This window comes from Lepus europaeus, chromosome 9, assembly GCF_033115175.1.
Source record: "Lepus europaeus isolate LE1 chromosome 9, mLepTim1.pri, whole genome shotgun sequence".
In the NCBI taxonomy this organism is placed as follows: Eukaryota; Metazoa; Chordata; class Mammalia; order Lagomorpha; family Leporidae; genus Lepus; species Lepus europaeus.
Window position 1 is genome coordinate 50536363 of NC_084835.1, and position 27283 is coordinate 50563645.

Here is a 27283-nt window from a genome sequence, read left to right on the forward strand (position 1 = left end):
CGCATACAGCGAATGCCTAATTCCAGGCCACAGAATTCTTGGAAACAGCTTTTCTCTACATTCAACATACAAAACTCTTGGAAACCGCATCTCTCAAGACCAATGTTACAGAACTCCCATAAGCTGCGTCTGCTGCACTCAGGCTACAGGATTCCCATAGAGAGCATATGTCTACTCTCAGACTACAGAACTCTTGGAAACATCTTCTCTCTACATTTAATATACAAATCTCTTGGAAACTGCATCTCTCTAGACCAATGTTACAGAACTCCCGAAAGCTGTGTCTCCTACACACAGCAGACAAAAAACCCGCATACAGCGAATGCCTAATTCCAGGCCACAGAACACTTGGAAACAGCTTTTCTCTACATTCAACATACAAAACTCTTGGAAACCGCATCTCTCTAGACCAATGTTACAGAACTCCCATAAGCTGCGTCTGATACACTCAGCATACAGAAAACCCGCGTATAGTGAATACCTGCTCATAGGCTACAGAACTCTTGGAAACAGCTTCTCTCTACATTCAACATACAAAACTCTTGGAAACTGCATCTCTCCAGACCAATGTTACAGAACTCCCATAAGCTGCGTCTCCTACACTCAGCATAAGGAAAACCCGCTTATAGCGAATAACTATGCCCAGGCTACCGAAATCGCAGAAACAGCTTCTCTCTACATTCATGTCGGGGCCAGTGGCCCTGGCCCGACATGAGATGCAGCAGGCTGAGGCTGTCCCTTATCTAATCCTGTTTCCAAGACTTTTCGTCCCATATTCCTGCAGGCAGGATGTGACTTCTGATGAAGGTTTATGATGTTCTTTGCACTATCTGCAGAGCTTGTACCCTGATCATTGCTACTTTGTAAACTTGCTCTATTCCTGTGCTATGCATGATTGCACACAATGAATGTTATCTGTATGGGGTCTGGGGTATATATCCTTGTCTTTCTGTGTGCTCGGGGCTGGAGGCTGAAGAGTTTCTTCAGGGAGACTGCCTTCAGTCCCTCTCGCCGGGCCCCCTACTTTGGCCTGGAACGCGATGAGGCAATAAATGTGGTGATGAATTGACTGAGTGCTGCGTGTTTCCATGTGGTTTGTCGGGTGGCCTCCGACAGCTGGTGCCGTGACTCGGATTCATCTCATCCACAGGTAAGCCTCTGTAAGAGGGAAGGCTGCGGCGGTAGCAGGCCGTAGGGATTACAAGGGAGGCGCATAAACACGAGTAGGGCGTGGCAGACTAGGGCTTTGCCCGGGGAGCCTCTCCTATTGCCCATGGGGAATATACAGTCACATCTAAATGTGACAAGGATATAAAGGCCTTGTTAAAAAGTGCCGGGACGCCGGTTGCAGGAGAAAGGAGGGAGCAATTGGCACATGTAGGACTTAAAAGACAAAAAATTTCTCAGGAGCCCCTCTAAGCCATAACTATGGAATATGCGCATTTAAACGTGTCAAAGTGTCCGGACTACCCATTCTATTTTTGTATTATGTACTAACTCTACCCTTATTATTGATAGGAATGCTTGGGCAGATTATGCGTGGTTGGCTCTAAAAAAAAATGTAAATCAAAATATGCCACAAATAGTTAAGATTGCACAAACCTACAAAAATGTAACAATTACAGATAGTAAGAGGCTATTATCATTATGGCTAAATGGTTACCCACCGTGTTCCATTCACTGAAAAATTTGTTGTTTTATCAAAAAGAGATGTTACAAATATTTAATGAAACCCAAATCACTAATTTCAGAGTAATGCACAATGTTAGCGCATTTGTTAATTGGACTGTGTGCGCCTCAACATGTCTGTTTAACAAGTAACAATGCCTCAGATCTCCATGCCATGGGATTGTCTAGCCAGTTCTCAGGCTGTCTGCCGCAGCTTGAGTTGTTGTATTAGAATGGTACTGTTTTTTATGTCCCTGACATGGGTGCCCAAGAAGCTAACTCTCCCTCAGTTATGTTTCAATTTAACCTTAAAACACATTGAGTATTATTGTGTTTGATTACTAAATGTATGCTTGTATGAAAAATTTGTATTGTATTCTTATAATGTGTTAATTATGTCTACCTCTCAATGCAGCCCTAGGGCCAAATGTAAGGACAAATTTTTGGAATAAAGAGGCTTGTATCTAGGTTCAGCTCTGGTGGACAAGTAACTTTGTTGCCAAATGACCTTCTCCTGCTCCTTGGGAGCCTGGCCAGTTCCCAGGGAGGAGGATAAAGGAATGTTTCTGATAAACAGGTGGGCATGCTTCGTGTCTTGGCTCTCTGGCCAAGATCCGGGACAGGATGCACTGCTTGCCTAAAATCTTGGCAATGAGCCACCCTTGTCCTTGGAGACTTTAAGAGAGAGCCAGAACAAGCCTCTGCTACTACTGCTTCATCCCAGGGGAACACACAGTCAAGCTAAATGTTAAACATGCCTGTAATGATTACTAATAATGTCTGATTCTCAGTTGGATTCTTTTCTGGTGCTTTGTAAAGATTGCCTAGTTGATGCCCACAACACTATAAATTCTACTAAACGTAAGTACAATGTAAACATGGATCAATTGGCTACTGTGACTGAGGTGTTCTGTGACAGTTCCTTTGATGAAAAATTAACAAAATAAATTCACTTAAAAACAGGACATTCAGGACCAGCCACTCTACATGGTTTGTCATTACAAAAATTATCAAGGAGGGCTATGCCCAATAAATAAAAGTACTATAAATGTGGACAGCAGGGACATGTACAAAAATTGTCCAAAAGTCAAAAATCAAAATAAGGCTCCTCCTGGTATTTTCCCCCAGTGCTGAAGGGAAAGGCATTGGGCCAATATTGTCACTCCAAAACTGATAAAGAAGGTAATTCATTAAAAAACAGAGTTCAGAAAACTGGAAGCGGGGCCAGCCTCAGGCCCTCCCAACAAAAATCAGTGGACCGTCTTGCTATAGTATCATTAAAGCAATGGAGCCATGTTTATTGCAACATTCTGTTAATCTATACTCCTTTACCATCTTTCCTCTAAATAATTTTAGTGTGCACTATAAGGCTTGCAGCGTATTTCTTGCAGATTAAACTAAAAATAACTAAGTCTGTGCACAGCAGACAGCTAAAAAACAATTTGCTGTCACAAATTGGTATAGTCAACAGAATCTACAAGTATACAAAGCAATGCCTTTCTTTAAAAGAAAAACTAAAGTTACATGTGTAACCTGTAATGTTTCTGGCTGGAAAGACCCTTAGTTCGCCTCTTTGGCAAAGGAATGGGCTCTCTGCTCAGGATTGAGTAAAAATTGGAATGACAAGTTACGGAGTGCACAGCCTCCACAAGTTATTAAGGTTTTACAATTGGTAAAATAAAGGGATCCTATCACCAATCAATGAAATACACCTAATCCAATACTGGTATGGGACATGGACTCCTAAGGGATGGGTTTTTTTATGTAGCAAATATGCCTTCACATCGTTAGCCTCTGATAACTTCCGCAATTGCTCCCTGGACTGTGTGGCCCCGATGCTGACATCTGTATTTACAGCGGCGGATAGAGCGCGTCGGCAGCATGCTTCACCTAAAGACTGTAATGGCAACGTCATCCTAATAGGACAAAACACTGCCCTGGCCATGGCTGTACCAGTAGTAAGTGTTCCTGGACTGGCCTTTGGAAATAACCATGGACTGCGAAGGCTTGCATGTTTAGTGACCAAAACAATCAATCTTACTGCTACTGGACTGTCCAATATAGCCGAAACATTGGATCAAGTTCACTCAAGAGTACTTTTAAACCATGCAGCTAACAATTACTTGATGTTAAAAGATCATATAAGTTGTAAATCTGTAACAGGAAAATGTTGTTTTAACATTACTAACAATGTGCCATATATAGAGTCTGTTATTGATAAACTTAAGAGTAAAATGCAAAACATGTTTATTACTAACTCCCTAACATTTGGAGGGTTTCAATGGATTCATTGGTTATTAATGTTGACTGGACCACTACTGCTTTTCCTACTTGGTCTGGGATGTTTTCTGTGTGTTCTGCATTTTATGCTGACTTCACTACAGTCTGTATGAACTGACATTCATCATTATTTGTAATCACAAATAATTAATATTTGGCTGTATGTTTCATCTCTCACCTAATTTTGGGCTGGAATGGTACTCAGAGACGGGTAAGACGCTCAGCATCCTGTACCAACCTAAGACAGGGCTCTAGGCCAAGCTGCCAGAGTTACCAATGACGGGTAAGGACAGAGATGACTGAGGGCAACCTAAGACAGAGGCCATTCTCACTTAAATAAAAAAGGGGGAGATGTAGGCAGCCCATAAACAAGTCATAGACAAGTCAAGGTCAGTCTTGGCTTGTGAAATTCCTAAAAGGAAAAAAGGTCACCTATTCCCATGCTCCAGAAGAATGATCAAACAAGGACGCTCCGAGTGGCAGTGGATCAGCATATCCATTCAGGAATCTTATTACTAAACCAACGGGTCAACATTCTCCAGGAAGAACTGAATCTTAGACGGGGATGTGGGGAACCCCCTGCTTGGTTCAACCTGTCGCGCTTTGCGCTACTCCGTTTACCTGGCATAACTATACTCGTCTTGCTGATTTGTCTCGCTCTTTAGGTGCCATCTTGAACCATAACTGGGATAGTAATTTTACTCGTTTGCTGCGTGAACTACGGCAAGAGATTTGGGTTCTTAACTCAACACAACTGGACACAGATATTTGGTCCCCATTCGAAGTCATCGCTACAAAACCCCCCTCCCCTGCAATACAGCAGGTGTTGCTTGGTTTCTTGGACCAGTAGCCAGAGACGGGTAAGTGCCTTGAGGGATGGCATGCAACCTAAGACAGCGGAGGGCTGAGACTGCTCATGCAAGTCGACCCTCTGGCAAAGACGGGTAAGCTGCCACTCCGCTCAGGGGCGCCTAAGACAGGCGCTGGTCCTAAAGTAAAAAAAGGGGGAGCTGTGGGGAGCTGGCACCCACAACCTCTGTCTTCTGCCTGCCTGTAGACTGATGTGAAGTAATACAACCAAACGTTCCCACCGTTCCAATGTGCGCAAACAGAGAGGCTATCAAAAGGACAGTACATACCCTCTAGGACACTCTAAAACAGGGGGCTGCAGTATGTGATATGCCGTGGAAGCCTCGGTCTCTCTCTTCCTAACTGCCTCATTGACCGCTTGCTCCTACACTGTTCTTAGGGTGGACCGGTAGTCAACGACGGGTAAGCACTTGCAGGCTTCTCTAGCGACCTAAGACAGAGGACAGGACATGCCTCCTGTATCCTTGATGACGGGTAAGCAGAGTAAGCGCTGCGGGGCACCTAAGACAGGCATGAGTCCATGCCATTCAGCGTTTAACACGAGGGACTTGTGGGGGATGGATCCTCCCCTGCGGCCCTCTGGACAGTGTAGACACCGGTTACCATAAACACCAGGCCATTCTTGTACAAACAAGAAGGGGGAGATGTCGGGGCCAGTGGCCCTGGCCCGACATGAGATGCAGCAGGCTGAGGCTGTCCCTTATCTAATCCTGTTTCCAAGACTTTTCGTCCCATATTCCTGCAGGCAGGATGTGACTTCTGATGAAGGTTTATGATGTTCTTTGCACTATCTGCAGAGCTTGTACCCTGATCATTGCTACTTTGTAAACTTGCTCTATTCCTGTGCTATGCATGATTGCACACAATGAATGTTATCTGTATGGGGTCTGGGGTATATATCCTTGTCTTTCTGTGTGCTCGGGGCTGGAGGCTGAAGAGTTTCTTCAGGGAGACTGCCTTCAGTCCCTCTCGCCGGGCCCCCTAATTTGGCCTGGAACGCGATGAGGCAATAAATGTGGTGATGAATTGACTGAGTGCTGCGTGTTTCCATGTGGTTTGTCGGGTGGCCTCCGACACATTCAGCCTACGGAACTCCTGGATACTGTGTCTCTACCCTTAGTTTGTGCAACTCCCTTAAGCTGCGTCTCCTACACAGAGCATACGGAAAACCCGCATATAGCGAATGCCTAATTCAAGGACACAGACCTCTTGGAAACAGCTTTTCTCTACATTCAACATACAAAACTCTTGGAAACCACATCTCTCTAGACCAATGTTACAGAACTCCCATAAGCTGCGTCTGCTGCACTCAGGCTACAGGATTCCCATAGAGAGCATATACCTACTCTCAGACTACAGAACTCTTGGAAACAGCTTCTCTCCACATTCAATATACAAATCTCTTGGAAACTGCATCTCTCTAGACCAATGTTACAGAACTCCCATAAGCTGCGTCTCCTACACACAGCAGACAAAAAACCCGCATATAGCGAATGCCTAATTCCAGGCTACAGAAATCCAGTAAACAGCTTCTCCCTACACCCTGATACAGAACTTCGGTAAACTGTGTCTCTCTAATTCTAGGTTACAGAACTCCCATAAGCTGCGTCGGCTGCACTCAGGCTACAGGAATCCCATATACAGCGTATGCCTACACTCAGAATACAGAACACGTGGAAACAGCTTCTCTCAACATTCAACATACAGAACTATTGGAAACTGCACCTGTATACACAAAGCTTACAGAATTCATGAAAGCTGCATCTGCTACACAGCATACAGAATATCCGCAAATAGTGAATGCTTAATTTCAGGTCACAGAACACTTGGAAACAGCTTCTCTCTACATTCAATATACAAATCTCTTGGAAACTGCATCTCTCTAGACCAATGTTACAGAACTCCCGTAAGCTGCGTCTCCTACACACAGCAGACAAAAAACCCGCATACAGCGAATGCCTAATTCCAGGCCACAGAACTCTTGGAAACAGCTTTTCTCTACATTCAACATACAAAACTCTTGGAAACCGCATCTCTTTAGACCAATGTTACAGAACTCCCATAAGCTGCGTCTGCTGCACTCAGGCTACAGGATTCTCATAGAGAGCGTATGCCTACACTCAGACTACAGAACTCTTGGAAACAGCTTCTCTCTACATTCAATATACAAATCTCTTGGAAACTGCATCTCTCAAGACCAATGTAACAGAACTCCCGTAAGCTGCGTCTCCTACACACAGCAGACAAAAAACACGCATATAGCGAATGCCTAATTCCAGGCCACAGAACTCTTGGAAACAGCTTTCTCTACATTCAACATACAAAACTCTTGGAAACCGCATCTCTCTAGACCAATGTAACAGAACTCCCATAAGCTGCGTCTGCTGCACTCAGGCTACAGGATTCCCATAGAGAGCATATGCCTACTCTCAGACTACAGAACTCTTGGAAACAGCTTCTCTCTACATTCAATATACAAATCTCTTGGAAACTGCATCTCTCTAGACCAAGGTTACAGAACTCCCGTGAGCTGCGTCTCCTACACACAGCAGACAAAAAACCCACATATAGCGAATGCCTCAATCCAGGCCACAGAACTCTTGGAAACAGCTTTTCTCTACATTCAACATACAAAACTCTTGGAAACCGCATCTCCTTAGACCAATGTTACAGAACTCCCATAAGCTGCGTCTGCTGCACTCAGGCTACAGGATTCCCATATAGAGCATATGCCTACTCTCAGACTACAGAACTCTTGGAAACAGCTTCTCTCTACATTCAATATACAAATCTCTTGGAAACTGCATCTCTCTAGACCAAGGTTACAGAACTCCCGTGAGCTGCGTCTCCTACACACAGGAGACAAAAAACCCACATATAGCGAATGCCTCATTCCAGGCCACAGAACTCTTGGAAACAGCTTTTCTCTACATTCAACATACAAAACTCTTGGAAACTGCATCTCTCTAGACCAATGTTACAGAACTCCCGTAAGCTGCATCTGATACACTCAGCATACAGAAAACCCGTGTATAGTGAATACCTGCTCATAGGCTACAGAACTCTTGGAAACAGCTTTTCTCTACATTCAACATACAAAACTCTTGGAAACCGCATCTCTCTAGACCAATGTTACAGAACTCCCATAAGCTGCGTCTGCTGCACTCAGGCTACAGGATTCCCATAGAGAGCATATAACTACTCTCGGACTACAGAACTCTTGGAAACAGCTTGTCTCCACATTCAATATACAAATCTCTTGGAAACTGCATCTCTCTAGACCAGTGTTACAGAACTCCCATAAGCTGCATCTCCTACACACAGCAGACAAAAAACCGCATATAGCGAATGCCTAATTCCAGGCTACAGAAATCCAGTAAACAGCTTCTCCCTACACCCTGATACAGAACTTCGGTAAACTGTGTCTCTCTAATTCTAGGTTACAGAACTCCCATAAGCTGCGTCGGCTGCACTCAGGCTACAGGAATCCCATATACAGCGTATGCCTACACTCAGAATACAGAACTCGTGGAAACAGCTTCTCTCCGCATTCAATATACAAATCTCTTGGAAACTGCATCTCTCTAGACCAATGTTACAGAACTCCCATAAGCTGCGTCTCCTACACACAGCAGACAAAAAACCCGCATATAGCGAATGCCTAATTCCAGGCTACAGAAATCCAGTAAACAGCTTCTCCCTACACCCTGATACAGAACTTCGGTAAACTGTGTCTCTCTAATTCTAGGTTACAGAACTCCCATAAGCTGCGTCGGCTGCACTCAGGCTACAGGAATCCCATATACAGCGTATGCCTACACTCAGAATACAGAACGCGTGGAAACAGCTTCTCTCAACATTCAACATACAGAACTATTGGAAACTGCATCTGTATACACAAAGCTTACAGAACTCATGAAAGCTGCATCTGCTACACAGCATACAGAATATCCGCAAATAGCGAATGCCTAATTCCAGGTCACAGAACTCTTGGAAACAGCTTCTCTCTACATTCAATATACAAATCTCTTGGAAACTGCATCTCTCTAGACCAATGTTACAGAACTCCCGTAAGCTGCGTCTCCTATACACAGCAGACAAAAACCCGCATACAGCGAATGCCTAATTCCAGGCCACAGAATTCTTGGAAACAGCTTTTCTCTACATTCAACATACAAAACTCTTGGAAACCGCATCTCTCTAGACCAATGTTACAGAACTCCCATAAGCTGCGTCTGCTACACTCAGGCTACAGGATTCCCATAGAGAGCATATGTCTACTCTCGGACTACAGAACTCTTGGAAACATCTTATTTCTACATTTAACATACAAATCTCTTGGAAACCGCATCTCACTAGACCAATCTTACAGAACTCCCATAAGCTGCGTCTGATACACTCAGCATACAGAAAACCCGCGTATAGTGAATACCTGCTCATAGGCTACAGAACTCTTGGAAACAGCTTTTCTCTACATTCAACATACAAAATTCTTGGAAACCGCATCTCTCTAGACCAATGTTACAGAAATTCCGTAAGCTGCGTCTAATACACTCAGCATACAGAAAACCCGCGTATAGTGAATACCTGCTCATAGGCTACAGAACTCTTGGAAACAGCTTTTCTCTACATTCAACATACAAAACTCTTGGAAACCGCATCTCCCTAGACCAATGTTACAGAACTCCCATACGCTGCGTCTGATACACTCAGCATACAGAAAACCCGCGTATAGTGGATACCTGCTCATAGGCTACAGAACTCTTGGAAACAGCTTTTCTCTACATTCAACATACAAAACTCCTGGATACTGTATGTCTCTATACTTAGGTTGTGCAACTCCTCCTACACAGAGCATACGGAAAACCCGCATATAGTGAATATCTATGTCCAGGCTACCAAAATGTTAGAAACAGCTTCTCATTACATTCAACATATGGAACTTATGGATACTGTATGACTCTACACTTAGGTTACGGAGCTCCCGTAAGCTGCATCTCCTACACACAGCATACAGAAAACACGGAAATAGCGCATGCCTAGTTCCAGGACACAGAACTCTTGGAAACAGCTTCTCTCTACATTCAACATACAAAACTCTTGGAAACTGCATCTCTCCAGACCAATGTTACAGAACTCCCATAAGCTGCGTCTCCTACACTCAGCATAAGGAAAACCCGCATATAGCGAATAACTATGCCCAGGCTACCGAAATCGCAGAAACAGCTTCTCTCTACATTCAGCCTACGGAACTCCTGGATACTGTGTCTTTACCCTTAGTTTGTGCAACTCCCTTAAGCTGCGTCTCCTACACAGAGCATACGGAAAACCTGCATATAGCGAATGCCTAATTCAAGGACACAGACCTCTTGGAAACAGCTTTTCTCTACATTCAACATACAAAACTCTTGGAAACCGCATCTCTCTAGACCAAGGTTACAGAACTCCCATAAGCTGCGTCTGCTGCACTCAGGCTACAGGATTCCCATATAGAGCATATACCTACTCTCAGACTACAGAACTCTTGGAAACAGCTTCTCTCCACATTCAATATACAAATCTCTTGGAAACTGCATCTCTCTAGACCAATGTTACAGAACTCCCATAAGCTGTGTCTCCTACACACAGCAGACAAAAAACCCGCATATAGCGAATGCCTAATTCCAGGCTACAGAAATCCAGTAAACAGCTTCTCCCTACACCCTGATACAGAACTTCGGTAAACTGTGTCTCTCTAATTCTAGGTTACAGAACTCCCATAAGCTGCGTCGGCTGCACTCAGGCTACAGGAATCCCATATACAGCGTATGCCTACACTCAGAATACAGAACGCGTGGAAACAGCTTCTCTCAACATTCAAATACAGAACTATTGGAAACTGCATCTGTATACACAAAGCTTACAGAACTCATGAAAGCTGCATCTGCTACAAAGCATACAGAATATCCGCAAATAGCGAATGCCTAATTCCAGGCCACAGAACACTTGGAAACAGCTTCTCTCTACATTCAATATACAAATCTCTTGGAAAATGCATCTCTCTAGACCAATGTTACAGAACTCCCATAAGCTGCGTCTCCTACACACAGCAGACAAAAAACCCGCATACAGCGATTGCCTAATTCCAGGTCACAGAACTCTTGGAAACAGCTTTTCTCTACATTCAACATACAAAACTCTTGGAAACCGCATCTCTCAAGACCAATGTTACAGAACTCCCATAAGGTGCGTCTGCTTCACTCAGGCTACAGGGTTCCCATATAGAGCATATGCCTACCATCAGACTACAGAACTCTTGGAAACAGCTTCTCTCTACATTCAATATACAAATCTCTTGGAAACTGCATCTCTCTAGACCAATGTAACAGAACTCCCGTAAGCTGCGTCTCCTACACAACAGCAGACAAAAAACCCACATATAGCGAATGCCTCATTTCAAGCCACAGAACTCTTGGAAACAGCTTTTCTCTACATTCAACATACAAAACTCTTGGAAACCGCATCTCTCTAGACCAATGTTACAGAACTCCCATAAGCTGCGTCTGCTGCACTCAGGCTACAGGGTTCCCATATAGAGCATATGCCTACGCTCAGACTACAGAACTCTTGGAAACAGCTTCTCTCTACATTCAATATACAAATCTCTTGGAAACTGCATCTCTCTAGACCAAGGTTACAGAACTCCCGTGAGCTGCGTCTCCTACACACAGGAGACAAAAAACCCACATATAGCGAATGCCTCATTCCAGGCCACAGAACTCTTGCAAACAGCTTATCTCTACATTCAACATACAAAACTCTTGGAAACCGCATCTCTCTAGACCAATGTTACAGAACTCCCGTAAGCTGCATCTGATACACTCATCATACAGAAAACCCGCGTGTAGTGAATACCTGCTCATAGGCTACAGAACTCTTGGAAACAGCTTTTCTCTACATTCAACATACAAAACTCTCTAGACCAGTGTTACAGAACTCCCATAAGCTGCGTCTCCTACACACAACAGACAAAAAACCGCATATAGCGAATGCCTAATTCCAGGCTACAGAAATCCAGTAAACAGCTTCTCCCTACACCCTGATACAGAACTTCGGTAAACTGTGTCTCTCTAATTCTAGGTAACAGAACTCCCATAAGCTGCGTCGGCTGCACTCAGGCTACAGGAATCCCATATACAGCGTATGCCTACACTCAGAATACAGAACTCGTGGAAACAGCTGCTCTCAACATTCAACATACAGAACTATTGGAAACTGCATCTGTATACACAAAGCTTACAGAACTCATGAAAGCTGCATCTGCTACACAGCATACAGAATATCCGCAAATAGCGAATGCCTAATTGCAGGCCACAGAACACTTGGAAACAGCTTCTCTCTACATTCAATATACAAATCTCTTGGAAAATGCATCTCTCTAGACCAATGTTACAGAACTCCCATAAGCTGCGTCTCCTACACACAGCAGACAAAAAACCCGCATACAGCGCATACCTAATTCCAGGCCACAAAATTCTTGGAAACTGCTTTTCTCTACATTCAACATACAAAATCTTGGAAACTGCATCTCTCAAGACCAATGTTACAGAACTCCCAATAGCTGCGTCTCCTACACACAGCAGACAAAAAACCCGCATATAGCGAATTCCTAATTCCAGGCTACAGAAATCCAGTAAACAGCTTCTCCCTACACACTGATACAGAACTTCGGTAAACTGTGTCTCTCTAATTCTAGGTTACAGAACTCCCATAAGCTGCGTCGGCTGCACTCAGGCTACAGGAATCCCATATACAGCGTATGCCTACACTCAGAATACAGAACTCGTGGAAACAGCGTCTCTCAATATTCAACATACAGAACTATTGGAAACTGCATCAGTATACACAAAGCTTACAGAACTCATGAAAGCTGCATCTGCTACACAGCATACAGAATATCCGCAAATAGCGAATGCCTAATTCCAGGTCACAGAACTCTTGGAAACAGCTCCTCCTCATTCAATATACAAATCTCTTGGAAACTGCATCTCTCTAGACCAATGTTACAGAACTCCCGTAAGCTGCGTCTCCTACACACAGCAGACAAAAACCCGCATACAGCGAATGCCTAATTCCAGGCCACAGAATTCTTGGAAACAGCTTTTCTCTACATTCAACATACAAAACTCTTGGAAACCGCATCTCTCAAGACCAATGTTACAGAACTCCCATAAGCTGCGTCTGCTGCACTCAGGCTACAGGATTCCCATAGAGAGCATATGTCTACTCTCAGACTACACAACTCTTGGAAACATCTTCTCTCTACATTTAATATACAAATCTCTTGGAAACTGCATCTCTCTAGACCAATGTTACAGAACTCCCGAAATCTGTGTCTCCTACACACAGCAGACAAAAAACCCGCATACAGCGAATGCCTAATTCCAGGCCACAGAACACTTGGAAACAGCTTTTCTCTACATTCAACATACAAAACTCTTGGAAACCGCATCTCTCTAGACCAATGTTACAGAACTCCCATAAGCTGCGTCTGATACACTCAGCATACAGAAAACCCGCGTATAGTGAATACCTGCTCATAGGCTACAAAACACTTGGAAACAGCTTCTCTCTACATTCAACATACAAAACTCTTGGAAACTGCATCTCTCCAGACCAATGTTACAGAACTCCCATAAGCTGCGTCTCCTACACTCAGCATAAGGAAAACCCGCTTATAGCGAATAACTATGCCCAGACTACCGAAATCGCAGAAACAGCTTCTCTCTACATTCAGCCTATGGAACTCCTGGATACTGTGTCTCTACCCTTAGTTTGTGCAACTCCCTTAAGCTGCGTCTCCTACACAGAGCATACGGAAAACCCGCATATAGCGAATGCCTAATTCAAGGACACAGACCTCTTGGAAACAGCTTTCCTCTACATTCAACATACAAAACTCTTGGAAACCGCATCTCTCTAGACCAAGGTTACAGAACTCCCATAAGCTGTGTCTGCTGCACTCAGGCTACAGGATTCCGATATAGAGCATATACCTGCTCTCAGACTACAGAACTCTTGGAAACAGCTTCTCTCCACATTCAATATACAAATCTCTTGGAAACTGCATCTCTCTAGACCAATGTTACAGAACTCCCATAAGCTGCGTCTCCTACACACAGCAGACAAAAAACCCGCATATAGCGAATGCCTAATTCCAGGCTACAGAAATCCAGTAAACAGCTTCTCCCTACACCCTGATACAGAACTTCGGTAAACTGTGTCTCTCTAATTCTAGGTTACAGAACTCCCATAAGCTGCCTCGGCTGCACTCAGGCTACAGGAATCCCATATACAGCGTATGCCTACACTCAGAATACAGAACGCGTGGAAACAGCTTCTCTCAACATTCAACATACAGAACTATTGGAAACTGCATCTGTATACACAAAGCTTACAGAACTCATGAAAGCTGCATCTGCTACACAGCATACAGAATATCCGCAAATAGCGAATGCTTAATTCCAGGTCACAGAACACTTGGAAACAGCTTCTCTCTACATTCAATATACAAATCTCTTGGAAAATGCATCTCTCTAGACCAATGTTACAGAACTCCCGTAAGCTGCGTCTCCTACACACAGCAGACAAAAAACCCGCATACAGCGAATGCCTAATTCCAGGCCACAGAACTCTTGGAAACAGCTTTTCTCTACATTCAACATAGAAAACTCTTGGAAACCGCATCTCTTTAGACCAAGGTTACAGAACTCCCATAAGCTGCGTCTGCTGCACTCAGGCTACAGGATTCTCATATAGAGCATATGCCTACTCTCAGACTACAGAACTCTTGGAAACAGCTTCTCTCTACATTCAATATACAAATCTCTTGGAAACTGCATCTCTCTAGACCAAGGTTACAGAACTCCCGTGAGCTGCGTCTCCTACACACAGGAGACAAAAAACCCACATATAGGGAATGCCTCATTCCAGGCCACAGAACTCTTGGAAACAGCTTTTCTCTACATTCAACATACAAAACTCTTGGAAACCGCATCTCTCTAGACCAATGTTACAGAACTCCCGTAAGCTGCATCTGATACACTCAGCATACAGAAAACCCGCGTATAGTAAATACCTGCTCATAGGCTACAGAACTCTTGGAAACAGCTTTTCTCTACATTCAACATACAAAACTCTTGGAAACCGCATCTCTCTAGACCAATATTGCAGAACTCCCATAAGCTGCGTCTGCTGCACTCAGGCTACAGGATTCCCATAGAGAGCATATAACTACTCTCGGACTACAGAACTCTTGGAAACAGCTTCTCTCCACATTCAATATACAAATCTCTTGGAAACTGCATCTCTCTAGACCAGTGTTACAGAACTCCCATAAGCTGCGTCTCCTACACACAGCAGACAAAAAACCGCATATAGCGAATGCCTAATTCCAGGCTACAGAAATCCAGTAAACAGCTTCTCCCTACACCCTGATACAGAACTTCGGTAAACTGTGTCTCTCTAATTCTAGGTTACAGAACTCCCATAAGCTGCGTCAGCTGCACTCAGGCTACAGGAATCCCATATACAGCGTATGCCTACACTCAGAATACAGAACTCGTGGAAACAGCTTCTCTCCGCATTCAATATACAAATCTCTTGGAAACTGCATCTCTCTAGACCAATGTTACAGAACTCCCATAAGCTGCGTCTCCTACACACAGCAGACAAAAAACCCGCATATAGCGAATGCCTAATTCCAGGCTACAGAAATCCAGTAAACAGCTTCTCCCTACACCCTGATACAGAACTTCGGTAAACTGTGTCTCTCTAATTCTAGGTTACAGAACTCCCATAAGCTGCGTCGGCTGCACTCAGGCTACAGGAATCCCATATACAGCGTATGCCTACACTCAGAATACAGAACGCGTGGAAACAGCTTCTCTCAACATTCAACATACAGAACTATTGGAAACTGCATCTGTATACACAAAGCTTACAGAACTCATGAAAGCTGCATCTGCTACACAGCATACAGAATATCCGCAAATAGCGAATGCCTAATTCCAGGTCACAGAACTCTTGGAAACAGCTTCTCTCTACATTCAATATACAAATCTCTTGGAAACTGCATCTCTCTAGACCAATGTTACAGAACTCCCATAAGCTGCGTCTGCTGCACTCAGGCTACAGGATTCCCATAGAGAGCATATGTCTACTCTCAGACTACAGAACTCTTGGAAACATTTTCTCTCTACATTTAATATACAAATCTCTTGGAAACTGCATCTCTCTAGACCAATGTTACAGAACTCCCGAAAGCTGTGTCTCCTACACACAGCAGACAAAAAACCCGCATACAGCGAATGCCTAATTCCAGGCCACAGAACTCTTGGAAACAGCTTTTCTCTACATTCAACATACAAAACTCTTGGAAACCGCATCTCTCTAGACCAATGTTACAGAACTCCCATAAGCTGCGTCTGATACACTCAGCATACAGAAAACCCGCGTATAGTGAATACCTGCTCACAGGCTACAGAACTCTTGGAAACAGCTTCTCTCTACATTCAACATACAAAACTCTTGGAAACCGCATATCTCTAGACCAATGTTACAGAACTCCCGTAAGCTGCGTCTGATACACTCAGCATACAGAAAACCCGCGTATAGTGAATACCTGCTCATAGGCTACAGAACTCTGGGAAACAGCTTTTCTCTACATTCAACATACAAAAATCTTGGAAACCGCATCTCTCCAGACCAATGTTACAGAACTCCCATAAGCTGCGTCTGCTACACTCAGGCTACAGGAATCCCATATAGAGCGTATGCCTACTCTCAGACTACAGAACTTTGGAAACAGCTTCTCTCTACATTCAACATACAAAACTCTTGGAAACTGCATCTCTCTAGACCAATGTTACAGAACTCCCGTAAGCTCCGTCTCCTACACACATCAGACAAAAACCCGCATATAGCGAATGCCTAATTCAAGGCCAAAGAACACTTGGAAACAGCTTTTCTCTACATTCAACATACAAAACTCTTGGAAACCCCATCTCTCTAGACCAATGTTACAGAACTCCCATAAGCTGCGTCTGCTGCACTCAGGCTACAGGATTCCCATAGAGAGCATATGTCTACTCTCAGACTACAGAACTCTTGGAAACAGCTTCTCTCTACATTCATTATACAAATCTCTTGGAAACTGCATCTCTCTAGACCAAGGTTACAGAACTCCCATAAGCTGCGTCTGATTCACTCAGCATACAGAAAACCCGCGTATAGTGAATACCTGCTCATAGGCTACAGAACTCTTGGAAACAGCATTTCTCTACATTCAACATACAAAACTCTTGGAATCCGCATCTCTCTAGACCAATGTTACAGAACTCCCATAAGCTGCGTCTGCTGCACTCAGGCTACAGGATTCCCATATAGAGCATATGCCTACTCTCAGACTACAGAACTCTGGGAAACAGCTTCTCTCTAAATTCAACATACAAAACTCTGGGAAACTGCATCTCTCTAGTCCAAGGTTACAGAACTCCTGTAAGCTGCGTCTGATACACTCAGCATACAGAAAACCCGCGTATAGTGAATACCTGCTCATAGGCTACAGAACTCTGGGAAACAGCTTTTCTCTACATTCAACATACAAAACTCTTGAAACCGCATCTCTCTAGACCCATGTTACAGAACTCCCATAAACTACGTCTGCTAAACTCAGGCTACAGGAATACCATATAGAGCGTATGCCTACTCTCAGACTGCAGAACTTTGGAAACAGCTTCTCTCTACATTCAATATACAAATCTCTTGGAAACTGCATCTCTCTAGACCAATGTTACAGAACTCCCGTAAGCTGCGTCTCCTACATACAGCAGACAAAAACCCGCATATAGCGAATGCCTAATTCAAGGCCAAAGAACACTTGGAAACAGCTTTTCTCTACATTCAACATACAAAACTCTTGGAAACCGCATCTCCCTAGACCAATGTTACAGAACTCCCATAAGCTGCGTCTGCTGCACTCAGGCTACAGGATTCCCATAGAGAGCATATGTCCCCTCTCAGACTACAGAACTCTTGGAAACAGCTTCTCTCTACATTCAATATACAAATCTCTTGGAAACTGCATCTCTCTAGACCAATGTTACAGAACTCCCGTAAGCTGTGTCTCCTACACACAGCAGACAAAAAACCCGCATATAGCGAATGTCTAATTCCAGGCTACAGAAATCCAGTAAACAGCTTCTCCCTACACCCTGATACAGAACTTCGGTAAACTGTGTCTCTCTAATTCTAGGTTACAGAACTCCCATAAGCTGCGTCTGCTGCACTCAGGCTACAGGATTCCCATATACAGCATATGCCTACTCTCAGACTACAGAACTCTTGGAAACAGCTTCTCTCTACATTTAATAAACAAATCTCTTGGAAAATGCATCTCTCTAGAGCAATGTTACAGAACTCCCGAAAGCTGTGTCTCCTACACACAGCAGACAAAAAACCTGCATATAGCGAATGCCTAATTCCAGGCCACAGAACTCTTGGAAACAGCTTTTCTCTACATTCAACATACAAAACTCTTGGAAACCGCATCTCACTAGACCAATCTTACAGAACTCCCATAAGCTGCGTCTGATACACTCAGCATACAGAAAACCCGCGTATAGTGAATACCTGCTCATAGGCTACAGAAATCTTGGAAACAGCTTTTCTCTACATTCAACATACAAAACTCTTGGAAACCGCATCTCTCTAGACTAATGTTACAGAACTCCCGTAAGCTGCGTCTGATACACTCAGCATACAGAAAACCCGCGTATAGTGAATACCTGCTCATAGGCTACAGAACTCTTGGAAACAGCTTTTCTCTACATTCAACATACAAAACTCTTGGAAACTGCATCTCCCTAGACCAATGTTACAGAAATCCCATACGCTGCGTCTGATACACTCAGCATACAGAAAACCCGCGTATAGTGAATACCTGCTCATAGGCTACAGAACTCTTGGAAACAGCTTTTCTCTGCATTCAACATACAAAACTCCTGGATACTGTATGTCTCTATACTTAGGTTGTGCAACTCCTCCTACACAGAGCATACGGAAAACCCGCATATAGTGAATATCTATGTCCAGGCTACCAAAATATTAGAAACAGCTTCTCATTACATTCAACATATGGAACTTATGGATACTGTATGACACTACACTTAGGTTACGGAGCTCCCGTAAGCTGCATCTCCTACACACAGCATACAGAAAACACGGAAATAGCGCATGCCTAGTTCCAGGACACAGAACTCTTGGAAACAGCTTCTCTCTACATTCAACATACAAAACTCTTGGAAACTGCATCTCTCCAGACCAATGTTACAGAACTCCCATAAGCTGCGTCTCCTACACTCAGCATAAGGAAAACCCGCATATAGCGAATAACTATGCCCAGGCTACCGAAATCGCAGAAACAGCTTCTCTCTACATTCAGCCTACGGAACTCCTGGATACTGTGTCTCTACCCTTAGTTTGTGCAACTCCCTTAAGCTGCGTCTCCTACACAGAGCATACGGAAAACCCGCATATAGCGAATGCCTAATTCAAGGACACAGACCTCTTGGAAACAGCTTTTCTCTACATTCAACATACAAAACTCTTGGAAACCGCATCTCTCTAGACCAATGTTACAGAACTCCCATAAGCTGCGTCTGCTGCACTCAGGCTACAGGATTCCCATAGAGAGCGTATGCCTACTCTCAGACTACAGAACTCTTGGAAACAGCTTCTCTCTACATTCAATATACAAATCTCTTGGAAACTGCATCTATCTAGACCAAGGTTACAAAACTCCCGTGAGCTGCGTCTCCTACACACAGGAGACAAAAAACCGACATATAGCGAATGCCTAATTCCAGGCCACAGAACTCTTGGAAACAGCTTTTCTCTACATTCAACATACAAAACTCTTGGAAACCGCATCTCTCTAGACCAATGTTACAGAACTCCCGTAACCTGCATCTGATACACTCAGCATACAGAAAACCCGCGTATAGTGAATACCTGCTCATAGGCTACAGAACTCTTGGAAACAGCTTTTCTCTACATTCAACATACAAAACTCTTGGAAACCGCATTTCTCTAGACCAATGTTACAGAACTCCCATAAGCTGCGTCTGCTGCACTCAGGCTACAGGATTCCCATAGAGAGCATATACCTACTCTCGGACTACAGAACTCTTGGAAACAGCTTCTCTCAACATTCAATATACATATCTCTTGGAAACTGCATCTCTCTAGACCAGTGTTACAGAACTCCCATAAGCTGCGTCTCCTACACACAGCAGACAAAAAACCGCATATAGCGAATGCCTAATTCCAGGCTACAGAAATCCAGTAAACAGCTTCTCCCTACACCCTGATACAGAACTTCGGTAAACTGTGTCTCTCTAATTCTAGGTTACAGAACTCCCATAAGCTGCGTCGGCTGCACTCAGGCTACAGGAATCCCATATACAGCGTATGCCTACACTCAGAATACAGAACTCGTGGAAACAGCTGCTCTCAACATTCAACATACAGAACTATTGGAAACTGCATCTGTATACACAAAGCTTACAGAACTCATGAAAGCTGCATCTGATACACAGCATACAGAATATCCGCAAATAGCGAATACCTAATTCCAGGCCACAGAACACTTGGAAACAGCTTCTCTCTACATTCAATATACAAATCTCTTGGAAAATGCATCTCTCTAGACCAATGTTACAGAACTCCCGTAAGCTGCGTCTCCTACACACAGCAGACAAAAAACCCGCATACAGCGAATGCCTAATTCCAGGCCACAGAACTCTTGGAAACAGCTTTTCTCTACATTCAACATACAAAACTCTTGGAAACTGCATCTCTCAAGACCAATGTTACAGAACTCCCATAAGCTGCGTCTCCTGCACACAGCAGACAAAAAACCCGCATATAGCGAATGCCTAATTCCAGGCTACAGAAATCCAGTAAACAGCTTCTCCCTACACACTGATACAGAACTTCGGTAAACTGTGTCTCTCTAATTCTAGGTTACAGAACTCCCATAAGCTGCGTCGGCTGCACTCAGGCTACAGGAATCCCATATACAGCGTATGCCTACTCTCAGAATACAGAACTCGTGGAAACAGCTTCTCTCAACATTCAACATACAGAACTATTGGAAACTGCATCTGTATACACAAAGCTTACAGAACTCATGAAAGCTGCATCTGCTACACAGCATACAGAATATCCGCAAATAGCGAATGCCTAATTCCAGGCCACAGAACTCTTGGAAACAGCTTCTCTCTACATTCAATATACAAATCTATTGGAAACTGAATTTCTCTAGACCAATGTTACACAACTCCCGTAAGCTGCGTCTCCTACACACAGCAGACAAAAAACCCGCATATAGCGAATGCCTAATTCCAGGCCACAGAACTCTTGGAAACAGCTTTTCTCTACATTCAACATACAAAACTCTTGGAAACCGCATCTCTCTAGACCAATGTTACAGAACTCCCATAAGCTGCGTCTGCTGCACTCAGGCTACAGGAATCCCATATACAGCGTATGCCTACACTCAGAATACAGAACGCGTGGAAACAGCTTCTCTCAACATTCAACATACAGAACTATTGGAAACTGCATCTGTATACACAAAGCTTACAGAACTCATGAAAGCTGCATCTGCTACACAGCATACAGAATATCCGCAAATAGCGAATGCCTAATTCCAGGTCACAGAACTCTTGGAAACAGCTTCTCTCTACATTCAATATACAAATCTCTTGGAAACTGCATCTCTCTAGACCAATGTTACAGAACTCCCATAAGCTGCGTCTGCTGCACTCAGGCTACAGGATTCCCATAGAGAGCATATGTCTACTCTCAGACTACAGAACTCTTGGAAACATTTTCTCTCTACATTTAATATACAAATCTCTTGGAAACTGCATCTCTCTAGACCAATGTTACAGAACTCCCGAAAGCTGTGTCTCCTACACACAGCAGACAAAAAACCCGCATACAGCGAATGCCTAATTCCAGGCCACAGAACTCTTGGAAACAGCTTTTCTCTACATTCAACATACAAAACTCTTGGAAACCGCATCTCTCTAGACCAATGTTACAGAACTCCCATAAGCTGCGTCTGATACACTCAGCATACAGAAAACCCGCGTATAGTGAATACCTGCTCACAGGCTACAGAACTCTTGGAAACAGCTTCTCTCTACATTCAACATACAAAACTCTTGGAAACCGCATATCTCTAGACCAATGTTACAGAACTCCCGTAAGCTGCGTCTGATACACTCAGCATACAGAAAACCCGCGTATAGTGAATACCTGCTCATAGGCTACAGAACTCTGGGAAACAGCTTTTCTCTACATTCAACATACAAAAATCTTGGAAACCGCATCTCTCCAGACCAATGTTACAGAACTCCCATAAGCTGCGTCTGCTACACTCAGGCTACAGGAATCCCATATAGAGCGTATGCCTACTCTCAGACTACAGAACTTTGGAAACAGCTTCTCTCTACATTCAACATACAAAACTCTTGGAAACTGCATCTCTCTAGACCAATGTTACAGAACTCCCGTAAGCTCCGTCTCCTACACATATCAGACAAAAACCCGCATATAGCGAATGCCTAATTCAAGGCCAAAGAACACTTGGAAACAGCTTTTCTCTACATTCAACATACAAAACTCTTGGAAACCCCATCTCTCTAGACCAATGTTACAGAACTCCCATAAGCTGCGTCTGCTGCACTCAGGCTACAGGATTCCCATAGAGAGCATATGTCTACTCTCAGACTACAGAACTCTTGGAAACAGCTTCTCTCTACATTCATTATACAAATCTCTTGGAAACTGCATCTCTCTAGACCAAGGTTACAGAACTCCCATAAGCTGCGTCTGATTCACTCAGCATACAGAAAACCCGCGTATAGTGAATACCTGCTCATAGGCTACAGAACTCTTGGAAACAGCATTTCTCTACATTCAACATACAAAACTCTTGGAATCCGCATCTCTCTAGACCAATGTTACAGAACTCCCATAAGCTGCGTCTGCTGCACTCAGGCTACAGGATTCCCATATAGAGCATATGCCTACTCTCAGACTACAGAACTCTGGGAAACAGCTTCTCTCTAAATTCAACATACAAAACTCTGGGAAACTGCATCTCTCTAGTCCAAGGTTACAGAACTCCTGTAAGCTGCGTCTGATACACTCAGCATACAGAAAACCCGCGTATAGTGAATACCTGCTCATAGGCTACAGAACTCTGGGAAACAGCTTTTCTCTACATTCAACATACAAAACTCTTGAAACCGCATCTCTCTAGACCCATGTTACAGAACTCCCATAAACTACGTCTGCTAAACTCAGGCTACAGGAATACCATATAGAGCGTATGCCTACTCTCAGACTGCAGAACTTTGGAAACAGCTTCTCTCTACATTCAATATACAAATCTCTTGGAAACTGCATCTCTCTAGACCAATGTTACAGAACTCCCGTAAGCTGCGTCTCCTACATACAGCAGACAAAAACCCGCATATAGCGAATGCCTAATTCAAGGCCAAAGAACACTTGGAAACAGCTTTTCTCTACATTCAACATACAAAACTCTTGGAAACCGCATCTCCCTAGACCAATGTTACAGAACTCCCATAAGCTGCGTCTGCTGCACTCAGGCTACAGGATTCCCATAGAGAGCATATGTCCCCTCTCAGACTACAGAACTCTTGGAAACAGCTTCTCTCTACATTCAATATACAAATCTCTTGGAAACTGCATCTCTCTAGACCAATGTTACAGAACTCCCGTAAGCTGTGTCTCCTACACACAGCAGACAAAAAACCCGCATATAGCGAATGTCTAATTCCAGGCTACAGAAATCCAGTAAACAGCTTCTCCCTACACCCTGATACAGAACTTCGGTAAACTGTGTCTCTCTAATTCTAGGTTACAGAACTCCCATAAGCTGCGTCTGCTGCACTCAGGCTACAGGATTCCCATATACAGCATATGCCTACTCTCAGACTACAGAACTCTTGGAAACAGCTTCTCTCTACATTTAATAAACAAATCTCTTGGAAAATGCATCTCTCTAGAGCAATGTTACAGAACTCCCGAAAGCTGTGTCTCCTACACATAGCAGACAAAAAACCTGCATATAGCGAATGCCTAATTCCAGGCCACAGAACTCTTGGAAACAGCTTTTCTCTACATTCAACATACAAAACTCTTGGAAACCGCATCTCACTAGACCAATCTTACAGAACTCCCATAAGCTGCGTCTGATACACTCAGCATACAGAAAACCCGCGTATAGTGAATACCTGCTCATAGGCTACAGAAATCTTGGAAACAGCTTTTCTCTACATTCAACATACAAAACTCTTGGAAACCGCATCTCTCTAGACTAATGTTACAGAACTCCCGTAAGCTGCGTCTGATACACTCAGCATACAGAAAACCCGCGTATAGTGAATACCTGCTCATAGGCTACAGAACTCTTGGAAACAGCTTTTCTCTACATTCAACATACAAAACTCTTGGAAACTGCATCTCCCTAGACCAATGTTACAGAATTCCCATACGCTGCGTCTGATACACTCAGCATACAGAAAACCCGCGTATAGTGAATACCTGCTCATAGGCTACAGAACTCTTGGAAACAGCTTTTCTCTGCATTCAACATACAAAACTCCTGGATACTGTATGTCTCTATACTTAGGTTGTGCAACTCCTCCTACACAGAGCATACGGAAAACCCGCATATAGTGAATATCTATGTCCAGGCTACCAAAATATTAGAAACAGCTTCTCATTACATTCAACATATGGAACTTATGGATACTGTATGACACTACACTTAGGTTACGGAGCTCCCGTAAGCTGCATCTCCTACACACAGCATACAGAAAACACGGAAATAGCGCATGCCTAGTTCCAGGACACAGAACTCTTGGAAACAGCTTCTCTCTACATTCAACATACAAAACTCTTGGAAACTGCATCTCTCCAGACCAATGTTACAGAACTCCCATAAGCTGCGTCTCCTACACTCAGCATAAGGAAAACCCGCATATAGCGAATAACTATGCCCAGGCTACCGAAATCGCAGAAACAGCTTCTCTCTACATTCAGCCTACGGAACTCCTGGATACTGTGTCTCTACCCTTAGTTTGTGCAACTCCCTTAAGCTGCGTCTCCTACACAGAGCATACGGAAAACCCGCATATAGCGAATGCCTAATTCAAGGACACAGACCTCTTGGAAACAGCTTTTCTCTACATTCAACATACAAAACTCTTGGAAACCGCATCTCTCTAGACCAATGTTACAGAACTCCCATAAGCTGCGTCTGCTGCACTCAGGCTACAGGATTCCCATAGAGAGCGTATGCCTACTCTCAGACTACAGAACTCTTGGAAACAGCTTCTCTCTACATTCAATATACAAATCTCTTGGAAACTGCATCTATCTAGACCAAGGTTACAAAACTCCCGTGAGCTGCGTCTCCTACACACAGGAGACAAAAAACCGACATATAGCGAATGCCTCATTCCAGGCCACAGAACTCTTGGAAACAGCTTTTCTCTACATTCAACATACAAAACTCTTGGAAACCGCATCTCTCTAGACCAATGTTACAGAACTCCCGTAACCTGCATCTGATACACTCAGCATACAGAAAACCCGCGTATAGTGAATACCTGCTCATAGGCTACAGAACTCTTGGAAACAGCTTTTCTCTACATTCAACATACAAAACTCTTGGAAACCGCATTTCTCTAGACCAATGTTACAGAACTCCCATAAGCTGCGTCTGCTGCACTCAGGCTACAGGATTCCCATAGAGAGCATATACCTACTCTCGGACTACAGAACTCTTGGAAACAGCTTCTCTCAACATTCAATATACATATCTCTTGGAAACTGCATCTCTCTAGACCAGTGTTACAGAACTCCCATAAGCTGCGTCTCCTACACACAGCAGACAAAAAACCGCATATAGCGAATGCCTAATTCCAGGCTACAGAAATCCAGTAAACAGCTTCTCCCTACACCCTGATACAGAACTTCGGTAAACTGTGTCTCTCTAATTCTAGGTTACAGAACTCCCATAAGCTGCGTCGGCTGCACTCAGGCTACAGGAATCCCATATACAGCGTATGCCTACACTCAGAATACAGAACTCGTGGAAACAGCTGCTCTCAACATTCAACATACAGAACTATTGGAAACTGCATCTGTATACACAAAGCTTACAGAACTCATGAAAGCTGCATCTGCTACACAGCATACAGAATATCCGCAAATAGCGAATACCTAATTCCAGGCCACAGAACACTTGGAAACAGCTTCTCTCTACATTCAATATACAAATCTCTTGGAAAATGCATCTCTCTAGACCAATGTTACAGAACTCCCGTAAGCTGCGTCTCCTACACACAGCAGACAAAAAACCCGCATACAGCGAATGCCTAATTCCAGGCCACAGAACTCTTGGAAACAGCTTTTCTCTACATTCAACATACAAAACTCTTGGAAACTGCATCTCTCAAGACCAATGTTACAGAACTCCCATAAGCTGCGTCTCCTGCACACAGCAGACAAAAAACCCGCATATAGCGAATGCCTAATTCCAGGCTACAGAAATCCAGTAAACAGCTTCTCCCTACACACTGATACAGAACTTCGGTAAACTGTGTCTCTCTAATTCTAGGTTACAGAACTCCCATAAGCTGCGTCGGCTGCACTCAGGCTACAGGAATCCCATATACAGCGTATGCCTACTCTCAGAATACAGAACTCGTGGAAACAGCTTCTCTCAACATTCAACATACAGAACTATTGGAAACTGCATCTGTATACACAAAGCTTACAGAACTCATGAAAGCTGCATCTGCTACACAGCATACAGAATATCCGCAAATAGCGAATGCCTAATTCCAGGCCACAGAACTCTTGGAAACAGCTTCTCTCTACATTCAATATACAAATCTATTGGAAACTGAATTTCTCTAGACCAATGTTACACAACTCCCGTAAGCTGCGTCTCCTACACACAGCAGACAAAAAACCCGCATATAGCGAATGCCTAATTCCAGGCCACAGAACTCTTGGAAACAGCTTTTCTCTACATTCAACATACAAAACTCTTGGAAACCGCATCTCTCTAGACCAATGTTACAGAACTCCCATAAGCTGCGTCTGCTGCACTCAGGCTACAGGATTCCCATAGAGAGCGTATGCCTACTCTCAGACTACAGAACTCTTGGAAACAGCTTCTCTCCACATTCAATATACAAATCTCTTGGAAACTGCATCTCTCTAGACCAATGTTACAGAACTCCCATAAGCTGCGTCTCCTACACTCAGCATAAGGAAAACCCGCATATAGCGAATAACTATGCCCAGG